Source organism: Physeter macrocephalus, chromosome 1 (assembly GCF_002837175.3).
Source record: "Physeter macrocephalus isolate SW-GA chromosome 1, ASM283717v5, whole genome shotgun sequence".
In the NCBI taxonomy this organism is placed as follows: domain Eukaryota; kingdom Metazoa; phylum Chordata; class Mammalia; order Artiodactyla; family Physeteridae; genus Physeter; species Physeter macrocephalus.
Window position 1 is genome coordinate 60,404,059 of NC_041214.2, and position 25,403 is coordinate 60,429,461.

The 25,403-nt window shown below is 32.8% G+C and overlaps 1 pseudogene; it reads left to right on the forward strand.

The window, feature by feature from the left end:
• LOC102973986 (dysbindin-like) overlaps positions 1-15,657 on the forward strand; it is a 32,042-nt pseudogene extending 16,385 nt beyond the window's left edge.
• The last annotated feature ends 9,746 nt before the right edge of the window (positions 15,658-25,403 follow it).

A 25,403-nucleotide genomic window follows, 5' to 3' on the forward strand; every position in this document is an offset into this window, starting at 1 on the left:
CTAGGAATAAACCTACCTAAGGAGACAAAAGACCTGTATGCAGAAGACTATAAGACACTGACGAAATAAATTAGAATGATACAAAGAAATCGAGATATATACCATGTTCTTGGATTGGAAGAATTAACATTGTGAAAATGACTATACTACCCAAAGCAATCTACAGATTCAATGCAATCCCTATCAAACTACCAATGGCATTTTTCACAGAACTAGAACAAAAAATTTCACAATTTGTATGGAAACACAAAAGACCCCGAATAGCCAAAGCAATCTTGTGGGAAAAAAAGCAGAGCTGAGGAATCAGACTCCCTGAACTCAGACTACAGTAATCAGGATAAAGCTACAGTAATCAAGAGAATATGGTACTGGCACAAAAACAGAAATATAGATCAATGGAACAGGATAGAAAGCCCAGAGATAACCCATGCACCTATGGTCAACTAATCTATGACAAAGGAGGCAAGGATATACTATGGAGAAAAGACAGCCTTTTCAATAAGTGCTGTTGGGAAAACTGGACAGGTACATGTAAAAGAATGAAAGTAGAGCACTCCCTAACACCATACACAAAAATAAATTCCAAATGGATTAAAGACCTAAATGTAAGGCTGGACACTATAAAACTCTTAGAGGAATATATAAGAAGAACACTCTGACATAAATCACAGCAAGATCTTTTTTGACCCACCTCCTAGAGTAATGGAAATAAAAATAAACAAATGGGACGTAATGAAACTTAAAAGTTTTTGCACAGCAAAGGAAACTACAAACAAGATGGAAAGACAACCCTCAGAATGGGAGAAAATATTTGCAAATGAATCAGTGGACAAAGAGTTAATCTCCAAAATATATAAATAGCACATGCAGCTCAATATTAAAAAAACAAACTGCCCAATCTAAACATGGGCAGAACACCCAAATAGACATTTCTCCAAAGAAGACATAAGATGGCCAACAGACAGATGAAAAGGTACTCAACATCACTAATCATTAGAGAAATGCAAATCAAAGCTACAATGAGGTGCTGGGAACTACAATCAAAACTACCTCACACCAGTTAGAATGGGCATCATCATAAAATCTACAAACAGCAAATGCTGGAGAGGATGTGGAGAAAACGGAACCCTCTTACACTCTTGGTAGGAATGTAAATTGATACAGCCACTACGGAGAACAGTATGGAGGTTCCTTAAAAAACTAAAAATAGAACTACCATATAACCCAGCAATACCACTACTGGGCATATACCCAGAGAAAACCATAATTCAAAAAGACACATGTACCCCAATGTTCATTGCAGCACTATTTACAATAACCAGTTCATGGAAGCAACCTAAATGCCCATTGACAGACAAATGGATAAAGAAGATGTGGTACATATATACAATGGAATACTACTCAGCCATAAAAATGAACAAAATTGGGTCATTTGTAGAGATGTGGATGGACCTAGAGGATGTCATTCAGAATGAAGTAAGTCAGAAAGAGAAAAACAAATATCATATATTAACGCATATATGTGGAATCTAGAAAAATGGTACAGATGAACCGGTTTGCAAGGCAGAAATAGAGACACAGATGTAGAGAACAAATGTTTGGATGCCAAGGTGGAAAGCGGGGGTGAAGGGTGATGAATTTGGAGATTGGGATTGACATATATACAACAATATGTATAAAATATATAACTAATAAGAACCTTCTTTATACAAAAATAAAATAAAATAAAATTCAAAAAAGAAACCAACAGAAATGCACATGTACTATTCATAAGAGTTAGTTTGGTGCACCCAATCTGAAGACAAATCTGTGAGTACTTAACCAAATTTAATACATTGTAATCTATGATCCAGAATTCCTATTCCAGAAAAACATATATATGTTCATAGGAGAGCGTGTGTGAGGCTGTTCATCTTAGCACTGTTGTGGTTATGAGGATTCTGAGGCAATCTAGAAACATTAAACATCTGTCTTGAAAGATCAATACATTTTTCATTTTCTTGTTATTTACTTTTCTTCTAATATTAAAACACTATAAAACAAATAATCTGTAGCCTGTGGACACCTTTGGTAACCTACTCTAGTAATTTTTCATTTTCCTTCAAAACCTTATTTGTATTTAACTTTATATATGCTCTTGTATTCAAAACCATGTTCGCCTATACAAACATATGTGAGTTGAGGCAGAGATCAGAGAAATACATTACAATAATATTTTATATAATATAAATCAACTATACTTCTATAAAAAGATTAAATATATTACTGCTTTACTCTTTTCTCTTTCTATACATATTTATTATACTATTACATATTATTTGTGGTATTGAATATATATTTTATCGTTTATCTTCTCAACTGTTAGCCACAAAGAGCTTAAATTTCTTTCCTTTCTTCCTTTCCTATACTTATCTTGCTTCATCTCCTCACTTTCATCTCTTCTGCACTTCTTCATCATTGTATTCTTTGAAAGTATCACTTCTTAAGGGGATACAAATCTATTACAATTTAGAAGGAGTTATTCAATGCCTTTATTGAAGTTACTAAAACAAACCCACAAAAAACAAAAAAGTGAGCCAGTTACATAATAGCCACTTTTGGAACACTAGCAAAGACAACTTTTGCTGAGGTGCAAGAAATGAACTCAATTTGTTTACAGAACCTTCCCAGTATATCACATTCACTGTTACTTAAGTAAATAGATATTTCACAATAAATCAATTGTGAACTGGAATTAGGTTGGTAAACTCTGCATACAAATGTATAAATTAAATAGAAGTTGCCCTACATGTAAGGTAACAACACAAGTGTTTCCAAAGAGAAATAGAGAAAAAAGACCTTGCAAACATCTAGTTAATATAAAGGTCATTTTTTCTCCCTTTAAAAAAAAATAAACTATACAAATCATCTAACACCTAATGCAATACAATGTAATTTTAAAATAGCTTAGGGAAGTAAATTATGTGTCAGAACTTTCTAAAAGTAACTAATCAAATTAGCTTTTAAAAATAACATAGGAATGATGATTATAATTCTGAATATCTCCAGAAGGTGAAAAATCAATATCATAAAATTTAAAAATTAATTTTCTTACTAAAATTCAAGGAAATAATTTTTATCGTATAACAGGAAATTATCACACACGTACACGCAAACCTACAGCAGATTGAGTGGAAATTAGTTCAGTTTTTGTATCAGCCACTCTTATCCATATGACCCCAAGTAATAGACTTTACTAATTACACATTAGTTTATAGAAACCAGGAGAAACAAATCAAACCAATATTTTCATTTACGGATGGTTTTGTCTTATTTGTATATATCAATTACCAGAGGCTTTATACAAGTTGTCATCGGAAGGTAAATCAATTAAACATTTCTTTTCCATAATCTACCAATTAGATCATGAAATTGATCATTATAATGATAATGCTATTATGAACATTTAGTTTGTTTCCAAAGACAATATTTTATACTTCATGTTTATTATTACACATAATAATTTTTGCTGATAGCAACCCTTAAATAGGGTTATGTTTTTATCCCCATGTTACAGATGGGAGAAATGGGATGCAGCCCTTGCCTTGTTCACCATTATAGAAGTTCCATACGAATAGCCAATGTTTGAATCCTGGCCATATAAAAATACTATCTTGTGCTGTAATATAGGCCAATACACACTGTAAACCAATTTGGAAAGAAGTTTGGCAATTCATTACCATGAAAATTGAAAACATGTTCAACAGAGTTATATGCACATATACATAGAAACTTTATTTATAGTAACCAAATATTGGAAAAAATACATGTCCTCAACAGAAGAATGCAAAAACAAATGTGGTATATCTATACAGTTAAATACTACTCAGCAATAATAGGAACAAACTACTGCTACATTCAATATCATGTTATTGAATAAAAGAAGACAGAGAAAAGATTGTTCATCATATTATTACATTTCATAAAATTCTAGAATATGAAATCAATTCAATGATGGCACAAATCTGATCAGGTTTTGCCTGGGGTTGGGATAGAGAGAAGGATGCATTAATAGGGCCACAGGAACCTGCAGGGTTTGATAGAAATGTTTAGTACTTTGAATATGATGGTGATTTAATATTTTATTAATATATTTTAAAAACACCAAGATGTATAATTTAAATATAGGCAGTTTATTGTACATAAATTAAACCTCATTAAAGCTGTAAAAGGATTAAAGGGTTTAAGATTATATGCCATCTGACATCTGTGACACATTAAATGTTTCAAATTTTCTCTTTATTTTCTTGAAACTTTTCATTTATTGGGAACAAGAGGTAATGGAGACACTGTGCATTTCATGGCTATTATAGTAAAATAACTAGGCCTTTGAATCACAAAGACTTGATTAAGTGTTTAATTCCAAGTGCCATGTTTCCCCAACAGAGGGGTTACACAAATTCACCAGTAATTTGTCCTGCCACAGAAACATGTATGATATGGAAACGTGACTCACAGTGAGGATCTCTAATGCTCTGCTGCAATGTAGCTCAGAGCCTAGGCTGGTTATGCGAGGTATCACATACAATGACAATAGATGAGTATAGACCCTGAAAAAGTGCCAGCTTATTCAAGGGAAAGGAGAGTGAAAGAAATGTCTATAATCAAATGGGTGTAAGTAGAATGCCTGGGATGAGAAATCAGAGTTAGTTCTAACTGGTAAGAAGTAAGGTGGTACTTCAGTGGAATTAGTACTGAAGAATAATCACACTATGAGTAAGATCATCTAAGTCATTGACTGCATATGGATCTGGCAAAAACAACAAAAATATACAATTTAAGTGACCCGCCCCAAAACGGTGTACAAGGTTATCCTGGGTTAGTTATACAGTGAACATTTTACTCTAGAATAATTTAACTGAATCCTGATAGAAGTTTAGGATATACAGAGGAAAGGCATCTTCCAGGCAGATGAAAACATGGCTATCGACCTGAAGGCATAATACAGTGTAGTATATTTTGGAAGTGGATGTAGCCAAATAGTACTATATTTTAAGAAGTGAGAAAGAAAACAGTGGTTTAAAGATTGCAAAAGAAGAAGTAAATCATAAGGAATCTTTTATTCCATTTCTAACTTAAGATCTATTTTGTGGTGAACAGAAACCGTTGAATGATTTTAAGCAGGGAAATAAAATAACTCAGTTTACATTTTAGAGTACCTAGTTTGCAGTTGGGAAGAGGCATTTGGTGGGTCATTCCTGACCATGTGACTTTACATTATGTTATACACTATGATACTAATATCCAAGACACTGTGAGACCAGAAACTGCAGAGGTGGGGATAGTCTTTATATTAAGTTGAATATACAGAACCTGATGACAGATATATTTGAAAGAGGGGATAAAAGGTATAAGAGTAGTGTAAGTTGCTTCAATAATTTCTAGTTTGAGCAACTTTTTGTTTATGGTGTTGTATGTTAATATTGGAAATAGTGAGGACAAGCATTTTTCACATTTGGCATGTTTAGTTTCACATGTCTACTATGGGAGGTCTCAGAGAAGATGTACAGTACTTAGGTGTATATTTGTCTGGAACCCAGGATAGTGACCTGGACTAGAGATACAGATTTAGGAGGCTTCAGAGTATGACTAGTAAACCAAGGAATGGATGAAATCATTGAGACAGGCATTTTAAATTGAAGAGACTGAGAGGGAGAGACAGAGAGACAAAGACAGAGAAAGAGACAGAGATACACACACAAAGAGGGAAAACAGGAGAGGGAAAGAGGAGAAGAGGAAACGTGTGGATTGAAAAGTAATGTTCATAATTAAACAATAAAAACTCTACAAAACTGGTTTTTCATAGGCAAAATAGGAGAAAATTTCCATGAAGGTATGAATAATTGTTTACAATGTACAAAGAGCATGTAAAACATAAAGATTGAAATACTTCACTAAAATGGGCAAATACTAGAAAGTATGAGGCCATGATTTTCAGTTTGGCTTAGTCCTGTTTGATGTTGAGATATGAAGATGAAAAGGGGAGGGAAAATAAAACATAATCAGAAACTGGCACAGAGTAGAGACCAGAAATTTTACTTATCTAGTAGTTTAATTTTAAGTTCATAAGCATCCAATATTTACTCACTACTAGGCATTTATCTTCACTGAAGACACAAATCAGCTGACCACATTTTTCATCCTATTCAGTAGGAACTGCTTGAATGGAATCTGAATTAGTTTATCCAGTTTCAGGATCAAAAGTTCTCTGTTCAGGGAGGTGGTATAGAATGGCAAAAAAACAAGAACTGAATTGGAAATGAGTAGGTAAGGTAAAAACAAGTCTCAGAAAACAGGTTGTATTATTTTTGTTGAAAATAAAATAAAAAATACTCTAACTCATTATACTATCCTAGCCTTTCCTTATTTATCAACTTTATATTACAATTCTAGAACCAAAAATACATCATGAAAATAGGAAGAAAACTATATACAGAACCTCTAACATTTGTTAAGAATTTATTAATATGATGTGCATCAATATATTGCTCTCTATTTCAAAAAAATTTTCCTTTTATAAAGGTCTTTCTTGTATTATCTCTTTGATCCTAAAGAAAAATAGGTAATTAGAATACCATTTTTGGGGGGGATTTTGTTTTAGGTGAAGTAATTGAAGTTTCAGGGGCCCCAGGGAGGTGATTAAGATCTTTTATTCTGGAGCTTGATGCTTGAAGATTATATAAGAACAATAAGGCTGTAGACATTACTCATATAGACTCCTAATTTATTCAAGTTTGAGGGAAAAAAGAATGTAAGCAAAAACTATATTGATATTCATCTTATCATGAATTTCCCAGCACACTCTCTTATTGGTTTAATGATTCTTTGAAAATGGACATTTAAAGCAGGAAACAGAAAAGATACACTGTAGGAAGACTATGGAGGAGTTATATATGGGGGTGGGCATGAATCATGCTCACCATGTAGAAAAGTGCTTGCTGAGCCTTTGAAATACTCTGTGCAATTTGTTTATAAGAGGCATTTGCAAAATTATTATTTGCCTTGCTCTTGTGTCTATATCTGTGCTTGTGCCCTCCAAGTTATGATTTGATATTAAAGATATTTTGATATATACTTAGTCTTAGAAAAATATGAATTTAAGTTTAGAATCAGTCCTCAGTATAGCCTATTTTTCTTCTGATGTATTCCAACCTGTTAATTTAAGATGATGTTGAAAGAGGACTGGAATTATATTTAGATTTTTCCCTTTCTGGATGTCACTTGTACCTCTTATTACATAAGCTTGGATAAGGCACTTGAGTGCTTTGATTTTGATTATTTTTTCTGTAATTTTGAGGCTACAGTAGCTCTTTTTAACTTTTTATTTTATACTGGAATATAGTTGATTAACAATGTGTTACTTTCAGGTGTACAACAAAGTGATTCACTTATACATGTATCTATTCTTTTTTTTTTTAGCTTATAAACAACAGAAATTTATTTTTCACAGTTCTGAAGGCTAGAAGTCCAAGGTCAGGGTGCCAGCATGGTTGGGTTTTAGTGAAGGCCCTTTTCTGGGTTGCAGACTGCCTATTTCTTGCTGTGTTCTCACCTGGTAGAAGGGACTGGGGATCCCTCTGGAGCCTCTTTTATAAGGCACTAATCCCATTCAGGAGGGCTCCACCCTCATGACTTAGACACTTCACACAGGCTCTACCTCCTAATACCATCACCTTTGGGGATTAGAATTTCAACATATAAATTCTGGGGGGACACAAACGTTCAGACCATAGCATCTTCCCATTGGTTCTGTGACATCAACATGTATCTATTCTTTTACAAATTCTTTTCCCAATTAGATTATTGCAGAATATTGAGCAGAGTTCTAAATACTTCACTGGGCTATACTAAAAAAAAATCAGATGAGCTAATGAATGCATAATTAATGGAACATATAGCTGAAGCAACATGGTATAATGGTAAAGAATGCGTGCTGAAGAACCAAATTCTGTGTTTAAATACTGATTTTGCCACTTTTCAGCTGTGTATGCTTAGCTAGTAACTTCGCCTCTCTCTGCCTCAGTTTCCTTATCTGTAAAATCAGTATGATAATAATAGTTCTGACCTCATGTGACTGTGAGAATAAAAGGAAATAATCTATCCAATGCTCTTAGAACTGTGTCTAGAGTATATTAAGAATTAGTCAAATATTTAATGATGATGATGGTGATGGTGATGATGATGATGAGGATGATGATGATGACGACAATGTGCCAGGCACCAGGATACAATGGTTAAGAAATCACAATCATTTCTTTCAGTAGGAAAGCTGAAGAGACACAGAAGCTTAAATTATAGTGCTGAAACTATTAATAAAACCTATGATATTTCTGAAATTTAACTCATAAAGCCTACTAATACATTTAAACTTCCTCGAATGATTTGCATGCTAAATCATGTTGAGCCACTTTTAGGTGTTTTCTTTTGACAGAATCCCTAGGAGACTATGGGATGTGATGCAAAGGTCCAGGATCTGTCTCATCCAACCTTGTGTTGAGATCTCCTCATTTATAAAATGAACTAGCTGAATAACATGTTTTCTTAGGTTTATTACAGGCTGAAGTTTAATGCTCTAGTGATTCCTTTATGTATAATTCTACAATTGAGAATGCAATAATGATAATTATTGCTTTGCAAGCTACTAGTTTCATTGCAAATGTCATTACTTATAATAAATACAGGATAGCCAAAAGAAGTACTTTCTAAAATATTATGTAAAATCAAAATGAGCATATATTTCTTTTAAAATAATTATTCTTGAAGTAGTTAGTAACATGTTTTATAAAAAAAGTTCCAAAATGAAAATTTTAGAATTATCTCTACATACATATTCCAAGAGGCAAGCAAGTTCTCAAGGACCATTATTGAATGCTTATAGAATATTTAAAAATAAAAAGGAATATAAGTCAAAACAATATTTAACACAGTATTCTAAAAAATCATTTGTAGATTAGGATATTATAAAGAAGCAAAAGAAAAAAGTTAACTACATCTCTTCTGGGGTATGTGTGACTCCCAGTTTGAATTGTTAAAAATTCTACTGAATACTCCAATTTTGTCAAAAACAAAACAACCACAATAAACACACACACAAAACTACCACAGCACTCCCAAAGCTGTGCAGTGCTCCAGTGGCATATATTCTCACAGTTCACAAAGCATTTCCACAAACATTTCCTGGGACCCTCACAAAAAAACCCTGTGATTTAGGCAAAATATGTCTCTCAATCTCTTTCCATACTCCTACATTTTCTCCAAATAGATTATGTGACAATTAGTGTCACTTCAATATCAGAAAAATAAACACATACAGCTACTTTGTGTTACATCTAAAGAATGGCTTAATTATAATATTGTGGGTCAAAGACTGACTTTTCCTTTTTCTACAGAAAAGCAGTGTTCACGCTGCCAAATATTTAGAGTATAAAGCTTCAGCATCTATAAAATATGAACAAAAAATAATTACCTCAATTGTTGCAAAAATTCAATAACATGTTTAGAAATTTTCACATAATAATCTGCAGATAATAAATGCCTCTACATCTTAGTGATTTTCTTCTCTTCTGAAAAAACACTAAGAAATTTCATTTGTACAGTAGAAATGGCTTCATGATCAGGAAATTGGAATTAACATTCTACCACGGACTATCGGAATATGTTATTGAGTTTTTATTGCAAATAAAATTCAAATAATACTACCTTCAGTGTTACTAACACTACTAGTAGTAAGTATAATATTAACATCAGAAATAATAATAATAATTATAATAATGATGGCTAGATTTTATATAGTGCTTTTTTGTGTCTGATATTAGTCATTTCTATCTTTACCATAGCCCTATATTATTATCCTATTTTAAATACGAAAAAACTAAGGGACTTGACTTGCCTAAGAGCAAAGTTCTGGTTACTAGTGAAGCTGAGATTTGAACCTATGAAATTTTCACCTTCAGGGCTCATGCTCTTTATAATTGTACTATAGGTTATTTGTAATTTATAGAAGCTCTATAATAGAGTTACGATTATATTTTTAGAAAAATTGCTTGGCTAAACATATGGAATTGCTTGCCTGTTTAAGCATTTTTCAGGCAGATGCAGTGTGAAATAAATACATTAAATAACATTAATATGAGCTTCTTTTTTGTTGTTGTTTCCTATTTCCATGTAGTAGAAGTAGGATCTTATTTTTTGAAGAACAGAAATGTTAAAATTGACAAATAATTTGGAATAGATAATAGTGTGCCTTTTGAGTGCCTTAATTATGTAATGAACATTTGCTGTTTGTGCATATTCTACTTTATTTTACCACTTGAAAAGGCCAGTAGATATAAATAATGTAATAATTGTGAGGAGCTTTGCATTTCTGGAGAGGACATTACAAATAAAATGATCAACACAATAATTCAAAATTGTGTGAGGCATATTTTCCAAATTTTTCGTATTCTATAATGTAACTATTTCCAGTGTCTTTCAACATAAGGAGAATCAATTTTTCTTGAAGATACAGATTAGGCAACTGCAAAGAAAAATTCAAGTGACCTTAAGGATTTTCTCTCCTTAGTCATTCTTACACTGATTGTTCTAGCTTTCCACAGAAGATAATAATATCTTTTGAATTACTGAACCATTAGTTCACTCTCAACCTTGATGAAAACTTCAAGAAATGTCTTATTACAAGAATAATTTTGAGGGAACATAAGGTGTTATTTTGGTTTGCACTTCATATTTTATATTATAACAAATATAGCATTAACATTAACAAACATGGCATTATTGATGGAATTTTTTTATTTAAGCTCTTGGCAAGTTTCCTTATTTTTATTATAAAAAGTACAAGCTTTTTTGAGAAAAACATAAAGAAGCAGAAGAATTTTAAAATATGTTCTAACCAAGGTGGCTGTTATCATGTAACACACAAGATAAAATAATGAACTTTACTGATTTTTTTTCTTGTTTCTAATTGTTTATTCTAATATTTTCCAAAATGTTCATTTTATATTTTGAATATCAAATTTTAAATTTATATTTATAGAAATATATGTTTAAGTTATGAGTTTATGAATTTTTATGCAACTTGCATTTTTACTTAATTCTGTAAATTTTTCCATATCAATAAATATTCCTAAAAATAAAATTGATAGAGCTTGTTATTTCCAAAATTTGAGTGTCAAGCTACAGTTGCCCTTTAGATCTTTTAACTGATTTTCACTCCCAGCTGCAGCTGTAAGGAGTCCCTCTCTTTACCTTGGTTAACAATGTGCTTCATCATCAATCTAAGTATCTTAGTGTAGAAGAAAAAAATAATGAATTTGCCCCACTTCTTCATAGTTATTTTTGAATCATAATATAAAGCAAAAGTTACAAAATAAAGGTAATTATATTTCAGGTATTAGAAATTCTTTAAATGAATATCTACAAAGTATTAATTTGGTGTATACACCTTGCATTAAGAATTATTATAAATATTATAGCTATAATTTTAATACCAAGGATATTATAAACAAAACATTTAAGTGTATGCATATGTGTGTATATGTATTTTCGCATATGTATAGGATGAATATAGAGTCTATGTTTATTCCTAGTTGCATTAGATGTGAACTCTCCCTTAATTTTACAAAACCTTATGTATAGATTTTTATGTGTATTCCTTTTTTATTGGAATTCAACTTTTATAAACTATTGAAAAAACAAATAATTTGTTGATCAGGCAGAAATCTTGCTTTTTGTGGTGGAAATGGCCCTTTATCATATATCATCACCTGATGAACAAGACAATTCTGTTAGATCTACTGTGATGGGAATTTCTCTTTGGTATGTGGTATGTTTAAGATCAGAAAACAAAAAATGGTGTCATGTTCAACACTAATATGTGCCAGAACTTTGTCTGGATTCTATAAGTTTCAACCCAACATTTTATTTGCCTTGTTCCACCAGAGTGAGAGTAGAGATGGTTTTTTTTCACCACTCTATTCCATAAGCTCTTGAAGCTCATGATAGAGATAAAGAGAGAGAGAGAGAGAGAGAGAGAGAGATAGGTAGAGGTAGAGATATAAGTAGAGAGATATATTAAATATTTAGTGTTAAAATCCACAAAGGAAACCATAAAATCCCTAACAAACTTATCATTTGATTTTGTTTGATAGTTAAGCTGTGCTGGAGTTCTATATGGCGTTAATTTTGAGGCTGTGAATTTTCCTTTGGTGATAGCCCATAAGAGGATAAACTGTGGAATGGAGTATGAAATGAGGGAGGAGGACCACAGGGATGAGACCTAAGCACGTCAAAGCCTCAGAGGACTGCTTGCCAACTCCAAGAAACAGGAGAACTTGAGGGACCTTGACCTGCAGATTCTAGCGAGAAGCCTTTCTTTTCATTTTGGGCAGACCTTATGATTCTGTTTTAACTTCATGAACTAAAAAAGAATAGCATAGGTATGCAATCACATCTCTGTAAGAAAAATATTTTAAAAAGTAATATCAAGGTAGCAACATGATCATACTTAAAATTAACAGTAATTACTTACTACCATCACATATTCACTCAGTATTCAGATTTTCAATTGGCTGATCATGTTTTTGAATCATAATCCAAATAAGATCCTCACATTAGTTGCTATGCCTCTTAAAACCTGTGTTTAGCTGTAGCCTCCACTTCTCTCTCTCTCCCTGCCTCCTCTTACAATTCATTTGTTGAGGACACAGATTTACCTGTCCTTAGAGTTTTCCACTGTCTGGATAATGCTGATTGCATCCCCATGGTACCCCTCTGCCTTCTTTACATCCTGTAAATTCTTAGTTAGATCTAGAAGTCTTTTCCCTTTTGGACTATTATGCCATAAGGGCAGCTGTGTTCTTCCACAAAGAAAGTCATGGAGCACTACTGTCTCTTATTTTGTCATAATAATAGTCATTGCTGATTAATTAATATTAGGTATAGAAAAATAATGATATTTAATTCTATAATTTTTTTCATTTATTAAGTAGAATATTTCTATAAAAATTCATCTAATTTGCTGTATGTCTTGAATACACACACACACAACTTCTTTCTCATCACTTTTACCTTTTTAGACATTTTTGGGCTTTTTTTCACTTTTATTTTCTAAATCCCATGTTATGTTTTTGATTGTATATATTCTGCATTGGAAACCTTTGTCATTTAGCCTTCATTCCAGAGATTCTAATCTTTTATTCTCATTTCTTTCGTTCATTCAATTCTTATTTTATATTCTTTTATTTGTCCATTTGTAGTCAGATTCTTTGTATTTCTGATTTGTGGTATTATTTCAATTCTGCAAATGCTTGTTTAATTACATTTAATTCATGTCAGAATGTTGTCTTACACTTTTCTTTTTGTTCTTAGTTTAGAGAAATTTTTGCCTAAAAATATTATGTTTATGCTTTCTTTTATTATGGTAGCTCTGATGGGATCAGTGTTCACATTTTGTTGATGTTTTTAATTATTGTTTGAGTCTTCTGGGACTAACAGCAGAAAAATAATATAAAGGTGAGGTTTGGTGGCATACTTCATTTCTTAGTTCAAGAGCAACCTTTCCTGCTGCTACAGTGATTTCTTCAACAAATGGAAAGTAATAGAATCTCTTCCGTTCTAAAACATTTTGATTCTTTGCTGTTTTCTAATTCCAGTAAGGTTTTGATTTTTCAACCATCATTTTATTTCTGTTCACCACCAAGCCTCCAAAGAGTCCCTTCCTGAGGATCCTCCATTGCCTTCAGAGTTGTTGCTTGTATGACACTGCCATCTTTGGTATCACATAATTTAAAGTCATTCTGTTTAATTCCCTATTAAATGTTCTCTGTGCTTTCTTACCATGGTTAGGATCCTCTGCTTCTAAATGTAAATATTATTGTATGTTACCTGTGGTCATCCCTACTAGAACCCTACAGCACTCTCCTGTGTACATCACAATTGCCTGTTAACCTCCATTCAGGCATGGGCTCCACTTAAGTACAGGCATTAAACACGTTCTGTGGTCTTGGGTGGCTATGCACCATTAAAGTAAACTGAAGGTATATTCTCTGTGTCCTAGTTATGCTGTTAATATTAACTATGCAAGATTTTCTTATCTAACTTTGTTGATCAGCAATTTTTCCTTTGGAGGATGTGTAGAGATTCAAATTTTAAAAGCTCCCATTATCCTTGAGGTACTTGGAAATTCTACAATAATATTTTGAATGGAACAAAGGTGCCAGAGTTTAGAAAGAATTCTAAATCACAAAGTCCTCCAGAGAAGGAAGACAATTGTAATTTACAAAGCAAAGCGTTTATTCTTAGAATAATTCTTTCTCTCATTCAAAGACCTTTGAATAGGCAGAATATGAAAATGAGAGTATTCTAAGTGAATAGTGCACTGGAATCTAAGCATGATGAAACTAAAGAAGATAAAGGAGAACTGGGAATACTTTATTTCATCAAAAAGCAGAACTTGCATGAGTTAAAATGCCTTTAAAACATAAATAGCTTAAGTTTAAATAGCTTTAAAACATTTTTTAATATGTTGTTGAGAATACATATTATATTAGAATTAAATAAATAAGATAAAATATTGAGTTAGTTTATAACAATCTTTCTATAATTCTTCTTAACTAGTATACTTCAGAAATCTTTTCAACAACTGGAAAAATTGACCCCAAAATATCCCATATTTGCCAAAGTGCTCTGCTGGACTAGAATTACTTAGCAGGTATGAAGATACATGGGCTGCACTTCACAGAAGAACCAAAGAATGTGCCGGTGCTAGAGAGCTGGTGGATACCAAGGTGGTTATGCTTTCAGCACACTGGGAGAAATAGAAGACAGACCTAAGAGTTACAGGTGCATCCTCAGCAACTTCCAGGTTTAATACCAGATTTAGAATTTATGACAGCAAATCTGACATATTTAATGGCTAGTTTTTAGGAGGTAAAAACCACCTGCTGGGGCTTCCCTGGTGGCGCGGTGGTTAAGAATGCGCCTGCCAATGCAGGGGACACGGATTTGATCCCTGGTCCCGGAAGATCCCACATGCCGCGGGGCAACTAAGCCTGTGCACCACAACTACTGAGCCTGTGCTCTAGTACCACAACTACTGAAGCCCGTGGGCTTAGAGCCCGGGCTCTGCAACAAGAGAAGCCACCGCGGTGAGAAGCCCGTGCACTGCAACAAAAACCCAACGCAGCCAAAAATAAATAAATTAAATTAAAAAAAGAAAAAAAAGAAAAAACAGATGAGTTAACTGGGTAGGAAACACTTGTATTCTCTCAAGGATACCTCCTCCTCAGGCTCTCCAGATTTCAGGACTTTCATCTGAATTCCTCTCCAGTTTAAAAAAAAAAAAAAAAAAAACCCACCTGCTGAATCTGGAGGTTTTATGTGGGCAATAGAAAGATGAAACATAAGCAGTCCCAATAACTGGAAAATTACAGGAAAAATAAGAGGAATGAACTTGAAATCTTCAAAGTTGAACTAGATGCAGAGCACACCCAGAAGGTCTTGGAAATGGAGCATACCCAGCAAATGAGGCTGAAGGAGCAGCAGAAAGTTTTTGAGGAGGCCGTCTCGCAGGACGTGGAATAGTACCTTTCCACAGGTTACCTGCAGGTAGCTGAGAGGTGAGGCAGTTGGGGAGAAGGCCCCCTGGTAGCAGGGACTCTCCCTGGGTGTGCAGAGGTAGTGTAATGCCATGCTCCCTAGAATGGAAGGGGCATGGAATAAAGTCCTCTTAAGTCCTGTTCTATTGTTAGACCCCCCCCAAATCAAAGAGGATGCATCATGCCATATTTGTCTTGACATTGTTTTGCCTCATTCTATAGTTCTAGGCTTTAGTTGAAGATATTTAGAAAATGCAGAATATGTTAAAAAATAAATAAAAAAGGCAAAGGAAATATACACATAATCCTGCAGCACAGAATAATCCTTAATACTATTTTAGTGTAGCTCTTACCAGTTTGTGCATGTGAAAGAGTCAGTCTATTTGAGATATTCTATTTATGTAATTGGTATAAAAATGTATATATACATCTGGCTTTGTATCTAAGTTTTCTTAACATTATATGGGAATCTTTCCTCCTATATTATTAACATTTTTGAAATGCTAAAAATGACCATTATATCATTTCCATCTCTGTATAAAAATGTTTATTTTTCATTTTGTAATAAGTTTTGTATAATTTTGGATTAATTTCATTTATTAATAAATATATTTAAATAATCATACATATTCAGCATTTTTCTTTAAATTCTTTAATTTTTAATCACATATGTTCAGTATTTTTCTTTATTTATCATGTTTCTAATTTTTTGAAATATTAAAATATTTAGCTTCATTTTAATTGTTTATTATTATTTTATTTATTTTATGAATTCCAAATTACATGCAGGATAGCACTATTATTGTTTTGGTATTCTGAGAAGCATATATCTAAAACTTGCTTTATTATTTTCTTTCAGTATCTAAATCAATAAATAGGACATATGCTTTCTAACTTTAAATAGTACAAAACAAATTTAAATAATCCAACAAAAATTTAAAAAGAAAAATTAGACTACATGGGTGAGTTTCAAACATACAATAAACACTTGGAATAAATATAAGGACAAAAGAAACCACAATAAACGTGCAAATGTTAAATAACAAGATTCAAAATAGACATACCTACAGTTTTATATAAATCATATAAAATGAATAATCAAAATATCCATGTATATATACTTAAATTATACATACCTAAAGCTATCCCAAAAAGAATAAAAATAATGAAATTCATAGAAGGCACCAGGTAAATATTATTCAAAAGCAAGGAAGTGTAATAAAAAATAATGTAAGTTTAAAATTTATAATGTAGCTCATATGCAGAAAATTTAACTTTCTTCCCAGACATATAATAAAGTTAACTTAGTTAACAACTTCCATTTCTACCTGTGGTAGAAAAATTAATCTTGCCAAATTCATTCTACCTTTTTTTTTTTTTTTTTGCGGTACGCGGGCCTCTCACCACTGTTGCCTCTCCTGTTGCGGAGCACAGGCTCCAGACGCGCAGGCTCAGCGCCATGGCTCACGGGCCCAGCCGCTCCGCGGCATGTGGGATCCTCCCGGACCGGGGCACGAACCCGCGTCCCCTGCATCGGCAGGCGGACTCTCAACCACTGCGCCACCAGGGAAGCCCCATTCTATTTTTTAAACAGTCTAATTTTGGGTAAATATTCTCCCAAGTTTAAGGTTCAGTTCTCTAATCTTTTAACAATCCAGTTATTTGCAGTAGTTTATGTATTGTCCCAAGGGAGTACTGGGGAGTCACTCATCCACGTGCTTTACTCTTTCCTCTGGCCTCCACCTCTGTGTCACGGTTCCTGCCTGATCTGAGTTTTATGACCTGGAATAATGTACACATGCATCAATACGAGCTCCATGCATGAAGTTCACTCTGTCTGCAAACTGTCTTTAGTCTTTTCCAGTTAATCAAACCTCCTAGAATTTCCACTATCATTGTAGTATTTTGGTCATTGAAACTTTGTTCTAAGATTCACATGTAGAGAAAGCCCTCAGCAATCACTATTCTATGTTTCAGGAAACATGTCCAACATGGATATCTCCTAAGTGATTCAAAATCCTTTCTCCACATCATAAAAGTAAAACGAAATTCTCTTCTGCTTTCAGGTTTTCCTACAACTTCTCTGGACTTCTATTAAATTATCGTAATAATTTCCATCATTGGGTCTAAATTCAGGGAGGTAATGTTTCTGGGCCCCTTTAAAGGACCTATCAGTTTTATAACCCAAGTCATAATGACTTAGATTATCTTCTGCCATCTGGTTTTCAAAAGCTCATTTATATTTGTGTGGAAAAATGCTTCTTCTGTCATCACATAGTTGTCCCTATGCTATAGACCCAGGAATAAACTATGGTGGTCCAGGTGCTTAAATCTCTAGCTCCTTGGAATCTAAAATTTATCTCTTTCTCCATCAATTATTGGTCTTGAAAATGGAAACCTTGCTTTCATGGCTATTGTTCCTGCAAGGTGCTTAAACTAGTATTAAAGATTTAATTGTCTGAGATTATATGTGTATGTCTGCAGGACATGTATCTCCACCACCATTCAGTGACTAAATACTATCATTTAGTCTGCTGGAATTTGCTGTTTATCCTCTTTATCAGATATGCAGATTGGGAAAAAAGGAAACACAGAATGCTCTGTAAGAAGTACTTATAGCTCAGTCATAGAAGTAGTATATATCACTTTCTAATACATTCCATTGGCCATAACCTAGTTCTATGTATGGGTCAACTTGACTCCAAAAGGCACAGAAAATAAATCCTGACTGTATTCCCAGGAAAAAGAGTACATTGGGTTTTATGCACATAGATCAATCTCTAGCAAAATCTAACATTTTGCTTACCAAATATGTATTTTACTCCAACTCTCTTATTTAGAATGTATTTACCCACTTGTCAATGAAGAAACACCACAGTTTCATCCAATTCCTACACATAATTCACATTCAAGGATTTCTAGAGGATATACAGTCTTCTCTGTCAGAAGGCAACATGGATCCTTGTGGTTGGCCAACATTAGAACTAGAAACTTTTCTTCATACCACCACTCCTAAACAATCAAATAACAGTAATGAGGCAGGGAGAGATAGCTATAGAGAAATTAATGTAATGGAAGAGTAAAAACTAGATTAGAGCAGTAAAGGTCACTAGCAATTCTTAAATCTTGCTGTCATGTATGAGTTTCATTTTAGGCTCTGATTCTACTCTCTGGAAGGAACTGCTGTGTCTGTTTTTCTCTGTTGCTCTTGATTCTACTCTTTTGGAGGTTGCTGCTCATGTACTGGCTTCTCTGGCTATATCTGAAATGAACATAGGCCAGTAGCCTCTCATTGCTTATTGGGCAGCCTCCACATGCTACTCCACAATTGTTTAAGCAGAACCGAAGAGTCACAGAATGTTTTAGACCAGTCTCATACTCTCCTTGGCAATATGATTCTCTCCAAATTGAAGTCTTAAAAACAAAAACAAAAACAGCAAAACAAAATCAACAAAAAAACTAATCTGATTGTTGCTGCAGGATATTAGTAAGTTTTAATGTGCCTCTACCACTCAAAAACTTCTTCAAGCTTATCTCTTTTAGTTCTAGAAATATCAAAATTTCCAAACTTTTATGCCCCAAACGGTAGGTCTTCTTCTATTCCCTTTCTTTTAAGTGACCAATTTTTCCTGAATTTATATATATTTTGTAATGCTTTATGAATGGCAGTCCGTAGTAACCAGTGCACAAATCCTGATGTTGATTAGTTTTCAAACGTTTAAAAAGTTCTAGAAAACCCTGTTGATTTCCAGTGTAATTTCATTCTACTCAGAAAAAAAACTTTATTTCAAAGCTTTTAAATGTTTGAGACTTACTATATTTTTGGAATGTGGACCATATTTACTCAAGAAAAGTGGTTTGGTAGTTGTGTTTAAAAGTATAAATTATGTCAAGTTGATTACTATTGTTTGCTAATTTATATATATTTATTTACTATTTTGTCCACTTGCTCTATTATTTATTGAAAAAATAGTGTGTTAAAAATATCCAACTATAATTTTGAATCTGTTTATTTCTCCTTTTAAATATTTAAACTCTTGCTTTATGTATTTCAAAGATGTCTCATTCGGCTCATACAAATTTAGGATTCTTATGTTCTTTTGAAAAATCCCCCTTTTCACTATGAAGTTTTCCTCTTTTATCACTGATAACATTCTCTCATTGAAATATATTTTGCTATTAATATATTTTTTACCATTTTTGGCTAGTGTTTTCAATTTTTTTTTCTTATCCATCTTATTACTTTCAAAGTTTCTGTATTTTTACATATAATGTATGTCCACTGCAAATGCACCACATTTATTTTTAATGCAATGTGGTGATATTTATCTTTTACTTGGAGTATTGAGTTCAGTTATATTTAGTATGAGAGCTGATATACTTGAGTACTTTCGTATTCAGTTTATATTTGGGGGACTTCCCTGGTGGTCCAGTGGTAAAGAATCTGCCTTGCAATGCATGGGACATGGGTTCGATCCCTGATCAGGGAACTAAGATCCCACATGCCACGGGGTAACTAAGCCAGGGTGCCACAACTACTGAGCTCACACTCCTCAATGAGAGAGCACACATGCTGCAAACTACAGAGCCCACACACTCTGGAGACTGTGTGCCACAACTACAGAAGAGAAAACCAGCAGGCAGAAAACTAGAGAGAAGCCCCATGCCACAACGAAGAGCCCATGCCACAATGAAAGATCCTTCATGCCACAACTAAGACTCAATGTGGCTAAAAATAATAAAATTTTTTAAAAAATTTATATTTGGTATCATGATCCTGAAGCCAAAACTGGGCATAGAAAATAAATGCATTTACACTAAATTTTAAACATGAATACAATTATACAAAAAAAATCATACCGAAATCGTACATTAAACATCATGAGCAAGTAGACTTTATTTCATGAATTCAAGAATGGTACATTGGGAAATTCCCCCAAATTAAAGGATAATTAGCATAATAAAATCTCAATAAGTAAAGAAAAGGCATATGATAACATTAAAAACATTTCTGATGTTTTCTTTATAATTGCAAAATGGGAATATAAATGACTTAATATCTTTTAAACAACCACAACAATATCATATTTAATAAAGAATTAATTGAAAGCATTCATACTAAAATAAAAAATAAGAAAAGATGCTCCTATTTCCAATTAATGTTAACAGTTGGAAGCTCTATGACTTACCAGACAAAAAAACAAAAATTATACACATTTGAAAGAAAAAAATTATTATTTAAATAGAGACATTTAATGATAAGCTAATAAGTTTTTCCTTAATAAAAGAGTTTAATGAGTATGACAAATGCAAAACTCACACACAAAATCAATGTTTTTGATACACTAGTAATAAAAAAATTTAAATACAGTGAGAGCAGTATCTACCTTAATGTATATGTTTGAAAACTAAAATTGGTCACTGTGTACTTGCATGGAAAAATTTCCTGTACATATTGTTAATTTAAGCAAACAAAGTGAAAAATTTTAAATGTTTAAACACAAAATAATTTAAATTGCTTTAAAATTTCATTTTACTATTATCCTGTTTATTTAAAACACAAACAGTCAAAACAAAACTATATATATGTACATGTTTATAGAAAACAGAAAAAGGATAACAACAGTTAATTGTGTTTCCACTTGGGGATGAGAGTAGAATTTGGGGGAGGAAGTAGATCAAAAGATATATGCTTATATGTTTTAATGTTTATGAGAAATCATTGTGAAATTAAAATTATTTTAAGGCATATTTCAGTATAGCAGCTTTGGTAAAATCTTCAATAAAAGGAGGAGATTTTCATAACAGTTTTGAAAGCATTCTGATCTTTTAACAACTGGGTATTTTTACTGGACAAATTTATCCTCAATTACCTGCATTATAATACATTTCTCTAGCAGCCAATAAAGTCTCACTACTCTCCTTTTCTTCTTCTGCCAAATTTTTGTTCTTTATACAGAATATTTTAGTTTTTCTTGATTCCTCCTCTGGCTTTCATGGTGTTCCATCTACTAATGGTTGGATGACATGAATTTGTAGCATATGCAAGTAGATTTTTTTTTTAGTGTATCCAATTCAGCAATATTCTCCATGGATAGAAATCACTCAAGTGAAAATTTTATGGTCCTCTTCTGCAAAAAAACCGACTTCACATTCGGGCATAAAAGGTATTTTTCTTCTGGTTATATAATTAAATAGGAAATTATAAACAGAGATACACTGATATAATAACCTAGTTTACTTGTCCCTAATGGACAATCCTAAAATGTGATCAATAAAGAAATTCACTAGTAAAATCTTTATCAACTGTTGAATACCCATGAGTTCCTATAAGTTAAACCATCACATAGAGTCTATTTCTTTTGTTGGTGCCACACTTACCAAGTTGTTTCATTGTGATTTATTTTTCTTTACACATATTCACAATGTTTTGAAATGTTTTATGGAATGTATTTAATTCAATATTTTAATTTTTCACAAAGGGAAATTAATGATTATATAGGATAAGCAATTATCGATGATCAAATTGTCAGTTAATGATATGCATATATTTGAATTTAGTTCACATGCCTGGTACTGGTAAAATACCTCCATTTTATTTCTTTTTGTTTTTCTTTTTCTTTTATGGCTGGGTGTATGTCCTTGTTAAAATGAAAATATCTTAATTAAATAAGAATTACCATATAACCTACATAAATCAATCATGCTCAAGGAATCACACTTGAAATTCATCTTGAAATTCTATGCATTGAAAAAATTTATGAATCAATTAAATTTATCTAAATATGAATCTTCCCAAAAGAGCATTACAGCAAAACATTTACAGGTTCACAGATCATTTCCACGAAAGTCTGTGAGGTCTGTAACTTGTTTAATTCTGAATTTTAAAGCCTTTAGAAAGTTAGTCTGGGTAAAACATACAGTCCAGTGAAATCTGTTAGTGGTTTAGAGCAACAAATAAACTCATGGTCTTGAGAAACATAATTTACCGAGACTCCAGGGAGCCCACGCTCCTTCCAATAATGACTCATTATTGTTCTCATGGCTCATGGGAAAGAGTTTAAAAACTTATCTAATGCTACAACATGTTACTTACCCTTCAGATCTTCATCTGAACTTATAAATGAGCAAATGCACATCATTAAAGACCCTGAGAAACCTGAAGGATTAAGTAGATTAAACAGTGCTATTTTGGGCATATATTCTAGTCTTAGTTTTCTGTAACAAATCATAAGTATCTGTTACTTTTCAATGTAAGAATATTTTCAATTAATACATTAGTAGATATAATTGTCAGTGTTATGGCAAATTAGCACACATTTACATCTATTTATTTACATTTATATATTTAAAAATATATATGATGCTAAAAGCTTGCAACCCTTTAGGTATTGTTTTCTTCCCTCAAAGAGCACAAAAGTCATAAGTAGTCATTTTGCCAATGTGCTGTTTCTTACTTTTGAGTCACTGACTTTCATTAATGCTTCTCCCAGGTTTTCCAACAACTGTATTTATTTTGGTGTTTTATAACATGAAGTGAGTTCAAAACTAAAGACTGTATTCTTGGAAATAATGTAACTGGATGTGTATCAAACTGTAGTTTCATTTTTGTGTGGTTAATGTTTTCACTTGGGGCTATTAAACTCTTTTGGGGTTCGAAGCTGTTGAAGTAATTTTTAACTGTAGCATGAACTAGTGTAGCTCAGCTTAGGAATTTTGCAAAGAGCATTTCTTCCCTTCCGTCTACTGCCAGATTCTGGGCATGATATTTAATAACTATTAGACGGAATTGAATGGCAAGTTGCTTCCTACATTCTCACTCTAAATTTCTGAAATCAAATTATGGTCTAAGCAAATATACAAGTCTGAATATTCAAACTAGGTAATGGTCAGTTAAGTCGTAGTCTTATAAATGAGGCATTATATATGAAGGCAGATAATATATATTTGAAGTTAATATTTTCATGTACTACTCTGGTTTATAGCAGAAATAAAAACAAAATAGGAGTACACCAGACTGAAAATATATCACACTGCCCTTCAGTTGTGGAGAAAATGACAAAATTTAACTACCCTATCACCAGACAGAATAGGGGGCTAAAAGATTCCATAACACCTGATGTTTAAAAATCACTAAGGTTGGACCAATGTCCTGTGTGACAATGAATAATAAAAAGTAACCAATTAGGGGCCAATGGAGAAAACATGCTGAGAACAGAAAACACTGATTCACTGAGGAAACTCAGAGAGGGACAGAAAGAAACTCTGAAAAAAAGAACTTGCAAGACCCAGAAGAAAAGTTCAGAAAGCCGATATTCTCGGTAGGGTTCATGATTTCAATCTTTATGAAGCAGGAGCCAACACAAATAAAGAGTGGGGTGGGATGAAATAGGATACGGTGTAGTAAGGTAGTACTGACAGGCAACTAAATATTTAACACCAGGAATGAGAAAGACACATAATTTTAAAAATCAGAATCCATACCATATTAAATGGAATAACCTTTGTGGAAGTCACACATCTAAAGCTTTTCCCAAAACAAAAGCAAAAGTATAAAAATGCAAAATTCTTAGAACAAATATAAAATAAATTTAATTGACAACTCTGAAGGGAACAAAGCTAAAACAGTAGTGATCAAAGGCTTTGTACTAGTTTCTTATTGCTACCAATTACCAGAAACGTAATGGCTTAAAACAACACAAATTTATTATCTTGCAGTCTGGATGTAAGAAATCCAAAACGGAGTTTTATGTGGCTAAAATGAAGGTATTGGTAGGGCTGCATTCCTTCTGAGGCTGTAGGGTAGAAGTCATCTCTTGCCTATTCCAGCTTCTAGAGGCCATCTACATCCCTTGGCTCATGGGCCCTTCTTACATCTTCAATGCCAATAGTGTAACTTCTTCAAATCTCTCTCCTCTCTGAGCTCTGCTTTTGTCATCACATCTTCTCTAATTCTAACCCTTCTTTCTTCCTCTTATAAAGATTATTGTGATTATATTGTGTCAGCCTGGATAATTCATGATAATCTTCCCATTTTAAGACCCTTGACTTAATCACATCTTTAAGTCCACTTTGCCATGTAAGGTAACATATTGACAAGTTTGGGGGATTAGGATATGGACATCTTTGGGAAGTAATTTTTCTACCTTCCACAAGGTAGAAGAAAAATTTCCAGTTTGGATTAATATAACTTCTGTGCAGATTATAAGAGCTCACAAAATTCCAGGCAACATAATTGAAAAGATATCCACAAATAGACATATATTGGTGAAATGTTTGGGCTATAAGAATAATGATTAAAAAATTTAAAGCATTTTAAATTTGAAGGAAGAGAAAATAATGCATATTAGCTAAAAACATACCTGGCCTCTTAATTCTGTTTTATGTGAAAAAACAGAAGACAGTACAACTTTATTAAGCTGTCTATATTATTCTATTACCAAAAGCAATGATTAATAGTGGCACTAGCTTAAATTATATCATTATCATTATTACGAACCAATATTTCTAAAATACACCACTCAGGACATTTATTAATTTAGTGTCTTTCTTTGGTTTACTACCAACCTATAAATGTGATTGTCTTTTTCTCCATACCTTTCCATTCCCAGCCAGGACATATTGCTGAGAACTGTATAACCAGAAATAGATTCTGAACTGATAAAAAGTACATAAAAAGTTATCTGAAACATCACTGGTAGGACTACCTTTGAAATAACTTTCACATTTATTTTGATATTTTATCTCTATATTTCTATTGCTTGTATCTTA